We start from the raw sequence: 13,808 nt of genomic DNA on the forward strand, positions 1-13,808 counted from the left end.
ACTCAAATGGAAACCCACTTTCTTATACCATTTTCAAGTTTTCCAGAGGATATTGAAGTTTGCCAGATACTGATCAGATCGATCAACTCCTTTCATATATTTATTATACTCTAATATACAAGTGGGCTTAGTTATCTGATGGCCAGTCCTCCTGTCTTCCTTTCCTGTAGATGCTCTGATGCGTCATGAATAGTTGTCACCCTGCGGACTAGCCTCTTGTCTTTCCATGTAAGAAGAATCACTTCTCCTTTCTGTAAGAATGTCATTTTTCCCCTCTGTAGATTTTTAGATTTCTCCTTTAATTGGTTTGGTAGACCATGATTCTCTCTTATAGTGCCACAAACTCTGGTTTTAGTTTTCAACAATATTTCAGATGTGGACACACTGTTGTAATAATTGTCTTGGTAAATATGGTGCCATGAACCAAGATAAGGTTGTAGGACTGATAATATTGTTTCTTGCAGTTTCTTTACTTCACCCATGTAAATCTCAAGGTTGCATATATACCCAGTTTCACTTTCACTAACAATCCTGACCAAAATTCCATATTTTGTAAGTTTTCCAGGATTTGAATCTGAGTTGTCCTTTCCACTTTATCATTCTCTCATCAAGTTATAGCTCTTGTTTGGGTATACAGATTGATTGAAATTTTGGTAGAAAATAGTCCAAAAGAGGTTTAACTTTTGAAATTCTGCAGGAAGTGGAATTTTCCGAATTATCATTAAAGTAAACAAATGTCATTATTTGTTCGAATCTTCTTCTCATCATAATCTTTGGGAAGATAGGTGTTTCAATTAAGGGATCAGTTGACCAATATTCTTTCCAGTGAGATTTTCTTATTTGTCCCATCGAAAGTATTAACCCAAGAAACTTCTTCGTGTCACTATTGGTTACATCAGTCCATTTTAAAGTCTTATCATAATTTTTATATGATTTTTCATTCTGTTGGTGATACAAGTTTGTTTGAGAAGGAACCAGCTCAAAAAAGTTGTTACCAAAAATTAATTCTGTTATTTCACTAACGCTTTGTGGGTTATTTGCACCTGGCACACCTGTAAAGTCTTCTGATTTTTGTGAAATGTTGTCTTCAATCCACTCTTCTGTAGAAGCAAAGGAGCATTCTCCAGCACTGTGAGTTTCATTTTCATTTCCTGTATCAGAATCAATCACTAAAGTTTTTTGTCTTTTTTTGGTCTAACATTCACATTGTCTGAATCAGAACTATATTCTGAGACAGTAGTATATATGTCACGTGGACAATCAGAGAAAGTATCTGCATAAAATTCACCAAAAAATTCTTCACTCAAAATCTCACGATGTGTCATTTTTGAAAATTTTATGGTCATAAACTTGCATTTATAATATATACAAGATTGGAACAAAAACCTAACGGAGCGGGCTTCTCTGGTGGCGCAGTGGTTGGGGGTCTGCCTGCTGGTGCGGGGGGCACGGGTTCGGGCCCTGGTCTGGGAGGATCCCGCGTTTCGCGGAGCGGCCTGGGCCCGTGGGCCACGGTTGCTGGGCCTGCGCGTCTGGAGCCTGTGGTCCGCGGCGGGTGGGGCCGCGGTGGTGGGGGGCCCGCGCGCCGCGGTGGGGTGTGGCCCCCACTCGCCGCAGCTGGGGGGGGCCCTCGCGCAGAGGCGAGGACCCGGCACAGCCATAAATAAATAAATAAATACATACATACATACATACATACATACACCTAACGGAGCAAAATGTGAATGATAATGACAATCACAAGTTGTATAATGAACCTTGATCAATTTTAAGCTCTAACAACTTTGCACAGTGCTGTTAATTGTATCACTGTCTAAAAACTTATTGGTACACCTCTGGTCAATAACATTCAGGTAACGAAAGATGTATTAATACATCTCCTGTCAATATTGTGGACTTCCCTGGTGATCCAGTGGCTAAGACTCCGCACTGCCAATGCCGGGGGGCTGGGTTCAATCCCTGGTCAGGGAACTAGATCCCACATGCTGCAACTAAGAGTTCACATGCTACAACTAAAAAAAAAAAAATTCCAGATGCTGCAACTAAGATCCAGTGCAGCCAAATAAGTAACTACTAAAAAAAATAATTGTTAAGACAGACCTGTCACTGAACAATAAAATGTAGAATTGGAGTTGGCTCTCCAGATTGTTTTGTCACCTGGGTAATGTGACATTTTCTATAATCCATTTCTCTTATGGTTCCATGTGAGAATTCACATGTAGCCTCACTCGCATGGGATTTGGAATTCAGAAATACAGGAGGCATTAGTCAGATTTCAGCACCGTGCAGGGAGACAGACATGTGTAGGAACTTTGAGAACACTTGTTCTAGCCTGTTTTCCTGATTCCGTAACCTGCCAATCCAGAGTATCCTGGAAACGACAATCAGCTGGTTGACTTCCATTTTCTCAGACATGTAGGTTTCCACACATCTTCTCAAGTTCCACATCAAAAATCCATCATATTTTGGATTTTCCTGCAAGTTTCCATGAGTCCACCAGGCAACTAATTCTAACTTTTATGGTTCAGAGTATTCTCTGATGCTTGGACTTCCATCTTCTCTAGATCATATTCATATAAGGTCTAATTTGTGTAGTGAACACCTAATTCTGGTAATACTGCTAGTGACCATGTGTTCCTGATTCCACTATGACAGCTATGGTTGCACAGTCCAAAAGAACCACATTGGAGTTTGTTCCACTGCTGCACTGTGCAGTGACTGCCCTGGCCCAGTCCCTCCATGTGAGAATTGGCACCTTCCTCATATCAGGCAGATTGTGGGTGCTTCCTATTGCTCACAGCTGTATGCAATTCCTCAGTACATTTTCAATTATGTTTGATTGTGATTACAAACAATACATTTTTGTTGAACAAAGTCTTCTGTTGTCTCTTAGAAATATTTTCATTAATTGTTTTCATACAATTTGCATACTAATGTGTTTTTCATTTCCTGAGCACGTATATTAAAATATTCTGTTGTAACTATAGATTTTCAGGTGAACTTTGTAATTTGGTCAAGTTAATTGCTACACATTCTCATTCAATTATCCCTTGTATATACATGTTTGGGTATTTTTTTCCTCTGGTAAATTTTATTTTTATTTCTACATAGTTATGATTTTTGTCTTGAAATGAATTTCTCATTTGTTTTGTCAGCATGATGTGGCCAGAACCCACTGGGATCACAGCAGCAGTCAACAAGAGTGGTGTCATAAATTGTAGTACTCAGAATGACCACAAACCCTAAATGACTGGATTTATCAGTAAGAGGGTGCTCAAAAGGATTTACGATTTGGGCTTTTGCTGGGTGATTTGATTACTCTTCAGGGAAGCAGGATGTTTCTGGATGTACTGGATGCTGCAAGGTGAACTTAATTCTATCATAGGTGATCATAATCAATGTTTTCTAGAAGACAAAAACAGTGTAGTGAAGCTAAATTTAATTCACAGGAAGCTCCGCAGTCAGTCATATTATTAAGAAGAGCAGAATCTTGGTCATTTTTATGATTTGGAATTGTCTCATCATTTTTAGTAATATGGTTACAAAATACCCTTATTTTTTTCTTGATCCATTTGTGATCACTGAACAGCTTTGTCTGATGATGGAAGTGTTTGACATTTTTCTCTTCAACATGATAAAAGAACACAAGGCCAGCATCCAGTCCCCCGGTGTCGCTTTTTGCCTTTCCTGCTCATTATCTAAACACTCTTACACTTCCTGTGTTATACTGGATGGATAGTGTTTACCATAAAGTACCTCAGTGAAAATATATAAATTCACTTTTTAGTAAAGTATACGATACCTTTTAATATCTCCTTTATAACTCAGCTGAGACCTATATTTTCAGGTAAATTGTGAGGGAACACAAACCTAGCAAGAGAGAAAGACAGGATCACTGTTCCAGTTAAGCATTTCTTGCTCAGAGACTATACTCTTGATGCTGTTTCAACATGCCTGGCACTAGATTCAACACCTACCCAATTTAGCACAAATAAGCCACTCTAGGATTTGGATATAAAGGCATGAAACAAGTTCTTACAGTCCTGGTGCTCATATTTTGTGGGAAAAGGGAGATAGTTAACAAATGATAAAGCTTTGGTTTATAAGATGGAAATGAGAGCTTTGAAGGAAAGTAAACAATGACGTGTGAGACAATAGAGAGGCTGGGAGTGTGTGTATATCTTTCTTATGAGGGTAGGAGCCTCAAGTGAGTGAGGATGTCATTATTGATCACTTGTGTTTCTATTAACTTACAGGAACTGCTTGGGTGTGGAAGTAAATAGAGGGCAGCAATGTAGAAAGTCCTGCTTGCTTTGATTACTGGTAAAGATTCCCGATAAAGGTAAAGATATAGATATGGTTCATCTTCATTTTTGCAGTTCCCTGTATACAACATGTGACCATGAGTTTGGACATAGGTTTCTGGGACTTGAGACTTTCCTTTGATCTGGCCATAGACATTTGTGGCATCTTTTTGTTTAACATCCTTTAAGAAACTATTTAACTATTTCAAGTTTCATATTTGGCATTTTCATTTTGCTTGTATACTGACTGACACAGTATATACTCTGTTTAACCCTGGAGTTCCCCCCAGTCTGAGAAAAGGTTATGTTCATCTGCACTGTTCTAGCCCATCCTGAGTTTATCCTGTGAGTAGAGTGATATTTATGTAAGTCTACTGTGATTTCCTGGTGGAAAAAAACAAAAAGAGCTATGGATGTTTAGAAGGCAATTATCCAAGGAATTACTGAGGTGAGCTACAGAGAGAGGGTATCATTTTGAGTAATATCCTAATTTAATGTGAAAGGAGATAGCAGAAATTTTTAATGCCTTTCTATAAGAGAATTAGTTGAAAGCTTTTTTTTTTCAGTGACCCACAAAGCCTCATATCCCATCTTGCTGTTCACAGGTATCATTTCCATATGCTTAGACTTCCAGCACATATTCTAGAGTAGGAGGATACAAAAGTAACAGCTCTGAGTTTTATTAAAGAGCAAAGGAAAGCCAAATTCTGTCCATTTTTAGTGCTAACTTACATTTTCTTACCACTGTAAAGATTGTCATTTCATAATTATTAGTCTCCCTTTTGACGTCCCTGCCAATCATTCCTTCCATCATTCCTAACAACGAGAAGGTTAACCATGGTAGAAGAGGTTATTACCCAAACTTACAGAGCTCACAGTAATGGAATCTCAGTTTTGAAAACCTAATGTATGCCACCAACTTAACTGAACACTTGTCAAAATTTTAAACTCAGAAGAACACTGCAAGGGACTTCCCTGGTGGTCCAGTGGCTAAGACTCTGCGCTTCTAATGCAAGGGGCCCAGGTTCAATCCCTGGTCATTGAACTAGATCCCACGTGCCGCAACTAAAGATCCTGCGTGCTGCAACTGAAGAGCCCATATGCTGCAACTAAGACCTGACACAGCCAAATAAATAAATACTTTTAAAAAGAAGAATAACACTGAAAGAAATTACTCACTTCGAAAGAAAATATGGCATCAAATTTCACAGATGACTCAAGTGGCAGTATGTTCTATTTATGGTACATTCTGGAAAGGTATACATAGGGACCGAAAACATCAGTCAGTGTTGAAGGGGTTTGGTAGAAAGGGGCATCACAAAAATGTTCTTTTGGGGTGATGGAGTATAACCCATCCTTTGGTGGTAGCGTTACTGTACATTTGTGAGAACTCACAACTACACTTAAAATATGGTATATATACGTATTTAAAATAATTAACAAGAAACAAAGACAATGCTTTCACATGCTAGGAAAATGTTAAACTTTGCTGAATCTTGGTTTTTACATGTGCAACAGTTATTTCCACCACCTTTTGGTACTATTTACGAAGAATTGAAGGGCCAGGAAGAAGAACTCAGTCCTCAACAGGCTTCTCTTGAAATCTCATTTTAGAAAACACCCTATAGGGCTGCACTGGCCCTCATCTCATAACAGGAGTGGAGTGAGAGGGCTCCCAGATCTTTTGAGTTTAAGTTAGGTTCCACGGTCAGATCTTTGGAAGTACTATGGTTCTGAAACATAAAGGTGTATCCCACAGTCTCCCCAAGTGGAATCTGCCTGGGAACATCCTAATTCATGATCATCAGCATCATATCTTTTCCAGGCTCATCTTAAGGCCATTTCCAGCTCTACATTTTCCAGCTCAAGCCTACTCTGTGCCTCCTACTGGCAAACATTTTTAGAAGTCCACACCTGCCCCACTCTGGAAAATTTCTCTGTGGCAACACCAGGGGGCTGTGAGCTGAGATGGTGGAAGAAACAGCGGTCAAACCCATGTCATGGGCACATACCTCTCAGCTGCAACAATCCCAGGTGTCCCATAATTATCGTCTCTACTTGCTTACTTACTTTGTACTTGCTTACTTGCTTACTTTCTAGCCAGCTTTCCATTTTGTCTTGGGTCATGAAGCCAGGATCCCTCAGGCTTTTTTCACCACAGAGGCTTCCTCATTGTAAAGACAATGGTACCTACAGGATAAAGCCAAAATTGGGACCTCTGGCACATCTCAACTACAGGAGGAAGTGTGTTCCCTTCTGAGTAATGCAGTTGTTCTGGAGGAGGTCACCCCTTTTCTAGACTCATTGGCCATTTGAAGAGTCGCTTAGGATCACATGAAGGACCATGAGAGTTCATATACTTTATAGACCATGTGCTACCACCACACCTGATGTAGTCCACTGGAGAGAATGGCAGGTTCTGCCCCTGATCAAACAAGATATCCCTGATAAAAACTGCACCCAAGCATCCGCTCAAATTCCAGCAAGCACACTAGCACTACAGGATGCCCTGGCAAATAGTCAAACTCATCTGCACATTTTCACAGATCCTGTGACCGTTGTCAGTGATCTTGCTATCCAGTCCCACCAGTAGTGACAAGAACTCCTTATCTAACTCCTTATCACTGCTCTGGAATAAAGAACTCTGGGAATATCTTGCCTCACATTTACCCAATCAAGGTCACTCCTAACTGCACGTATGAAACCTTTCAGACCTGATGGTATTAATCTTGGCCCTGTGGGCCCATGAAATGTGAAACCATTGAGAGACCTCTACCCTAAAGCTCTAGGCAGAATGCAAGGGACTCCCCTCCTCTGCCATGGCTAACTTACTAACTGCCAAGTTTACCTGATAAGGAAAAAAAATGCCCCTAGTAGTATAATCAGTGGACATAATTTCCAGGCTGAGGAAGGGGTCCCTACAGCTGATGGAAAATAGACTTAATAGGACCCTTCATCCCCTCAGCAGGACTACCTGCTATGCTCTGACCATGGTATATACTTATATAGACATATTCCTCACTTATCCTATTAGACATGCCACTGGTGAAGCCAAAACGGAAGGACTCACCAAGACACTGATGTGACCTACTCATTTCTCAAAAACAAATTAAAAAAACCCTCAAGACACTGGGCTCTAGAAAAAGGCATTCAGCGGCACTTTTACTTCTTATGACCCCAGGATACAGCCCTCATAGAAGCTAGAATGGCTTCCTTAGACAAACCGTGTTAACTTCTAAATGAGTCTTCCTGCTGTTTGAGGCATTAGTTAGACCCTCCCACCCACCCACCTCGGTACATGGGCCCATTACTTTGTTCTGATCCTCAGGCTTAGTGACACCTTATAAATAGAGGCCTTTCTGCACGAGACTTTTCTGTCAAATGGTCATTCTCAACAATCCTTTTGTTTACTGTAAGAGTTTCCAGTAACAAACACTCATATCCCACCACCAGACCTTCCTCCTAACACCACCTATACTCTGTACCCTGGATGTCAATATTTTATTTGGGGCATCCTCCTTCATAACACAATGTGGCCCTTCCCAACACAAACGTGCCATTTTCCTACCAATTTCACTCACTGTCCTGAGAGTCACTGGCATTGCCCAGGGTACACACAATGCCATTCAACAAACTCATATCACTGATCTCAGTCAAGAAATGTCTGAAACATTCTAAACACATGCAGCAGGCAACTAACATTTTAGAGACTTTCCATGAAGAGGAACTCCCTGGCAGCCATGGTGGCTGATGACTAGTTGGCTTTAGACTATTGGCCACCCAGGGAAAGTTCTGTTCCCTTAAAGGATTGCTTGCTGCCTGTGGGTAAACAACATGGCAAGGGGCCACCAATAGGTCAACACATGAGAAAACAAATGAAAATGATGAATAACATTACTAAGGTAATTGAATTGAGTTCTGGAACCCCACTGACATATTTTCCTGGATTTCTCCAACTCCTTAGGATGACTGGAATTGGAATGCTTTTTTCAAGACTTCCTCGTCTTAATTATAACATGTTGCTTGTGCTTTTCAAATGGCTATTCAAACTCTTGTGAGATGTGGCATAATTCAGTCAACAATCATCAGAAGTGAACTTTTAATAAAGACACTGATTCCATTTTTGATGTGTGAGTGTTAATTGGTTTTAGATACCCACTCACCCTTCCTGGTATGCAATAGGCAATCAAGTTACAAAGGTAGTCACATGCCTCTTTTCTCTTTTTTTTTTTTTTTTTTTTTGGGTCGTCGTGTTTTCATTGTCATTTGTCTCTAGGTATTTTTTTATTTCCTCTTTGATTTCTTCAGTGATCTCTTGGTTATTTAGTAACGTATTGTTTAGCCTCCATGTGTTTGTGTTTTTTACGTTTTTTTCCCTGTAATTCATTTCTAATCTCATAGCATTGTGGTCAGAAAAGATGCTTGATATGATTTCAATTTTCTTAAATTTACTGAGGCTTGATTTGTGACCCAAGATGTGATCTATCCTGGAGAATGTTCCGTACGCACTTGAGAAGAACGTGTAATCTGCTGTTTTTGGATGGAATGTCCTATATATTTCAATTAAATCTATCTGGTCTATTGTGTCATTTAAAGCTTCTGTTTCCTTATTTATTTTCATTTTGGATGATCTGTCCATTGGTGTAAGTGAGGTGTTAAAGTCCCCCACTATGATTGTGTTACTGTCAATTTCCTCTTTTATAGCTGTTAGCAGTTGCCTTATGTATTGAGGTGCTCCTATGTTGGGTGCATATATATTTATAATTGTTATATCTTCTTCTTGGATTGATCCCTTGATCATTATGTAGTGTCCTTCCTTGTCTCTTGTAACATTCTTTATTTTAAAGTCTATTTTATCTGATATGAGTATAGCTACTCCAGCTTTCTTTTGATTTCCATTTGCATGGAATATCTTTTTCCATCCCCTCACTTTCAGTCTGTATGTGTCCCTAGGTCTAAAGTGGGTCTCTTGTAGACAGCATATATATGGGTCTTGTTTTTGTATCCATTCAGCCAGTCTATGTCTTTTGGTTGGGGCATTTTTTTTTAAATTTTTTTTTGGGGGGTTTATTTATTTAGTTATTTAGTTATTATTTATGGCTGTGTTGGGTCTTCGTTTCTGTGAGAGGGCTTTCTCTAGTTGCGGCAAGTGGGGGCCACTCTTCATCGCAGTGCGCGGGCCTCTCATTATCGCGGCCTCTCTTGTTGCGGAGCACAGGCTCCAGACGCGCAGGCTCAGTAATTGTGGCTCACGGGCCTAGTTGCTCCGAGGCATGTGGGATCTTCCCAGACCAGGGCTCGAACCCGTGTCCCCTGCATTGGCAGGCAGATTCTCAACCACTGCGCCACCAGGGAAGCCCCTTGGTTGGGGCATTTAATCCATTCACGTTTAAGGTAATTATCGATATGTATGTTCCTATGACCATTTTCTTAATTGTTTTGGGTTTGTTTTTGTAGGTCCTTTACTTCTCTTGTGTTTCCCACTTAGAGAAGTTCCTTTAGCATTTGTTGTAGAGCTGGTTTGGTGGTGCTGAATTCTCTTAGCTTTTGCTTGTCTGTAAAGCTTTTGATTTCTCCATCAAATCTAAATGAGATCCTTGCCGGGTAGAGTAATCTTGGTTGTAGGTTCTTCCCTTTCATCACTTTAAGTATATCATGCCACTCCCTTCTGGCTTGCAGAGTTTCTGCTGAGAAATCAGCTGTTAACCTTACGGGAGTTCCCTTGTATGTTATTTGTCGTTTTTCCCTTGCTGCTTTCAATAATTTTTCTTTGTCTTTAATTTTTGCCACTTTGATTACTATGTGTCTCGGCGTGTTTCTCCTTGGGTTTATCCTGTATGGGACTCTCTGCGCTTCCTGGACTTGGTGGCTATTTTCTTTCCCATGTTAGGGAAGTTTTCAACTATAATCTCTTCAAATATTTTCTCTGGTCCTTTCTCTCTCTCTTCACCTTCTGGGACCCCTATAATGCGAATGTTGTTGTGTTTAATGTTGTCCCAGAGGTCTCTTAAGCTGTCTTCATTTCTTTTCATTCTTTTTTCTTTAGTCTGTTCCGCAGCAGTGAATTCCACCCTTCTGTCTTCCAGGTCACTTATCCGTTCTTCTGCCTCAGTTATTCTGCTATTGATTCCTTCGAGTGTAGTTTTCATTTCAGTTATTGTATTGGTCATCTCTGTTTGTTTGTTCTTTAATTCTTCTAGGTCTTTGTTAATCATTTCTTGCATCTTCTCAGTCTTTGCCTCCATTCTTATTCCGAGGTCCTGGATCATCTTCACTATCATTATTCTGAATTCTTTTTCTGGAAGGTTGCCTATCTCCACTTCATTTAGTTGTTTTTCTGGGGTTTTTTCTTGTTCCTTCATCTGGTACATAGCCCTCTGCCTTTTCATCTTGTCTATCTTTCTGTAACTGTGGTTTTTGGTCCACAGGCTGCAGGATTGTAGTTTTTCTTGCTTCTGCTGTCTGCCCTCTGGTGGTTGAGGCTATCTAAGAGGCTTGATGGGAGGCTCTGGTCCCTCTTTTCTCTTTGTGCCAGTGGATAGGAGGGTCAAACCTTGAATGCCCAAACTCAACTCCTTGAAACATTAAAGGCCCAACCCACTCTCCTCTTTGCTGCAGCCACCTGCACCCACTTACACTTGCCCTACTCTCCTAAAAATTGCCTTTGCGGAATAAACCAGGAGCAGAAGGCACTCGAGCCAGTAAACTGTAGGAACACATAAATTGCTGAAGACACAGTGTAAACTAGCTTGAGAATTAAAAGGTCTGCAGAACCCAGTCTTAGCGGGCCACCCACAATTCATGAATTCTTCCTGCAGGAACCAAACCATGTTCTTACCATAAAGATTAAAAAAAAAAAATTGCCTCATGCTTCATGCAGCAAACAGGGAAATATTTTGATATATACACAGTGCATTTTGTTCTTTGTATCTTAGGCTATTTCTCAAAGGAAACTAGCTTGCCAAAGCTGTATCTGATTAGAGAAAGAGCAATTATGCAACTCCAGCCCTTTTCAGCTTTCCTCTCTGATTAAAAAAAAAAAGGAAAAAAAGAAAGGCTGAGAACTTTCTCTGATTTTCATAGTCCAGTCCATAGAAACAGTCCTATGCACAGTCTGTTCCACCAAAACTTTGCAGGCTTAATCATAACGTAATAGAACATATTCCATCCCAAATACCTTACCACCATATATCATAAGAGTCCCAATATAGTAACAGTGGATTAAAACAGAGCTGCAAGACATAGACTCTACTCAAGAATGAGCTTCTGGGGGCTTCCCTGGTGGTGCAGTGGTTGAGAGTCTGCCTGCCAATGCAGGGGACACGGGTTCGAGCCCTGGTCTGGGAGGATCCCACATGCCGCGGAGCAACTGGGCCCGTGAGCCACAATTGCTGAGCCTGTGCGTCTGGAGCCTGTGCTCCACAACAGGAGAGGCCGCAATAGTGAGAGGCCCGCGCACCGTGATGAGGAGTGGCCCCCACTTGCCGCAACTGGAGAGAGCCCTCGCACGGAAGCGAAGACCCAACACAGCCATAAATAAATAAATTAAACCTTAAAAAAAAAAAAAAAAAGAATGAGCTTCTGGGACTACTCAAACACCAGGAAGAAAAATTCAAGGGCACTAGAGGTTATTGAAGCTCCTGATACTTACAGCTATGACAAGCATTAAACATACTGTAACTCCTGTTTAAGAACACATAAAACCTCACACTAAAGACCTCTTTGCCTCAAATTACCTGATACATCTGGTTTTCAACCAAAAATTAGACGGCATACTAAAAGGTAAGAGAAAACACATTGTGAAGAGAGAAAGCAATCATCAAAACAATTCTCAGGTACAGGAGAGATTCTTGAATGACCAGGCTATTAATTTAAAATAACTATTAATATCACACAAAGCTGACTTCAGAACAAGGAAAATTATCAGGGAGAAAGAGGGGCATTACATACAGATAAAAAGTGCCAATTCTCCAGGAAGACATAATAACCCTTTATTATACATGTGCTGAAACAGATTGACAGAATAAGTGATGCAAAAATGTACAAAACTGCAATATGAGAAGGAGGAGCTTCAAGATGGTGGAAGAGTGAGACGTGGAGATCACCTTCCTCCCCACAAATACATCAGAAATACATCTACATGTGGAACAACCCCTACAGAACACGTACTGAATGCTGGCAGAAGAACTCAGACCTCCCAAAAGGCAAGAAACTTCCCACGTACCTGGCTAGGGCAAAAGAAAAAAAACAGACAAAAGAATAGGGATGGGACCTGCACCTCTGGGAGGGAGCTGTGGAGGAGGAAAGGTTTCCACACACTAGGAAACCCCTTCACAGGTGGAGACTGCGGGTGGTGGAGGGGGGAAGCTTCGGAGCCATGGAGGAGAGTGCATCAACGGGTGCGGAGGGCAAAGCGGAGAGATTCCCGCACAGAGGATTGGTGCCGACCTACACTCATCAGCCCGAGAAGCTTGTCTGCTCACCCGCTGGGGCGGGTGGGGGCTGGGAGCTGAGGCTCGGGCTTCGGTCGGATGCAGGGAGAGGACTGGGGTTGGCTGTGTGAACACAGCCTAAAGGGGGCTAGTGCGCCACAGCTAGCCAGGAGGGAGTCTGGGAAAAAGTCTGGAGCTGCTGAAGAAGCAGGAGACTTTTTCTTGCCTCTTTGTTTCCTGGTGCGCGAGGAGAGGAGATTAAGAGCACTGCTTAAAGGAGCTCCAGAGACGGGCGCGAGCTGCGTCTATCAGCGCGGACCCCAGAGATGGGCATGAGACGCTAAGGCTGCTGCTGCCGCTACCAAGAAGCCTGTGTGCAAGCACAGGTCACTATCCACACCTCCCCTCCCGGGAGCCTGTGCAGCCTGCCACTGCCAGGGTCCCGTGATCCAGGGACAACTTCTCCGGGAGAATACACAGCGTGCCTCAGGCTGGTGCAATGTCACGCCAGCCTCTGCCGCCACAGGCTCACCCTGCACTCCGTACCCCTCCCTCCCCCCAGCCTGAGGGAGCCAGAGCCCCCAAATCAGCTGATCCTTTAACCCCGTCCTGTCTGAGCAAAGAACAGATGCCTTCAGGCGACCTACACGCAGAGGCGGGGCCAAATCCGAAGCTGAATCCCGGGAGCTGTGAGAACAAAGAAGAGAAAGGGAAACCTCTCCCAGCAGCCTCAGGAGCAGCTGATTAAATCTCCACAGTCAACTTGATGTACCCTGCATCTGTGGAATACCTGAACAGACAACGAATCACCGGAAATTGAGGAGGTGGACTTTGGGAGCAACGATATATGTTTTTTTTTTTTCCTTTTTCTCTTTTTGTGAGTGTGTATGTGTATGCTTCTGTGTGTGATTTTGTCTGTATAGCTTTGCTTTTACCATTTGTCCTAGGGTTCTGTCAGTCCGGTTTTTTTTTGTTCAGTTTTGTTTTGTTTAGTATAGTTTTCAGCGCTTGTTATCATTGGTGGATTTATTTTTTGGTTTGGTTGTTCTTTCTTTTTTAAAAACTACTTTAA

This window comes from Eschrichtius robustus, chromosome 2 (assembly GCF_028021215.1).
Source record: "Eschrichtius robustus isolate mEscRob2 chromosome 2, mEscRob2.pri, whole genome shotgun sequence".
Lineage (NCBI taxonomy): Eukaryota > Metazoa > Chordata > Mammalia > Artiodactyla > Eschrichtiidae > Eschrichtius > Eschrichtius robustus.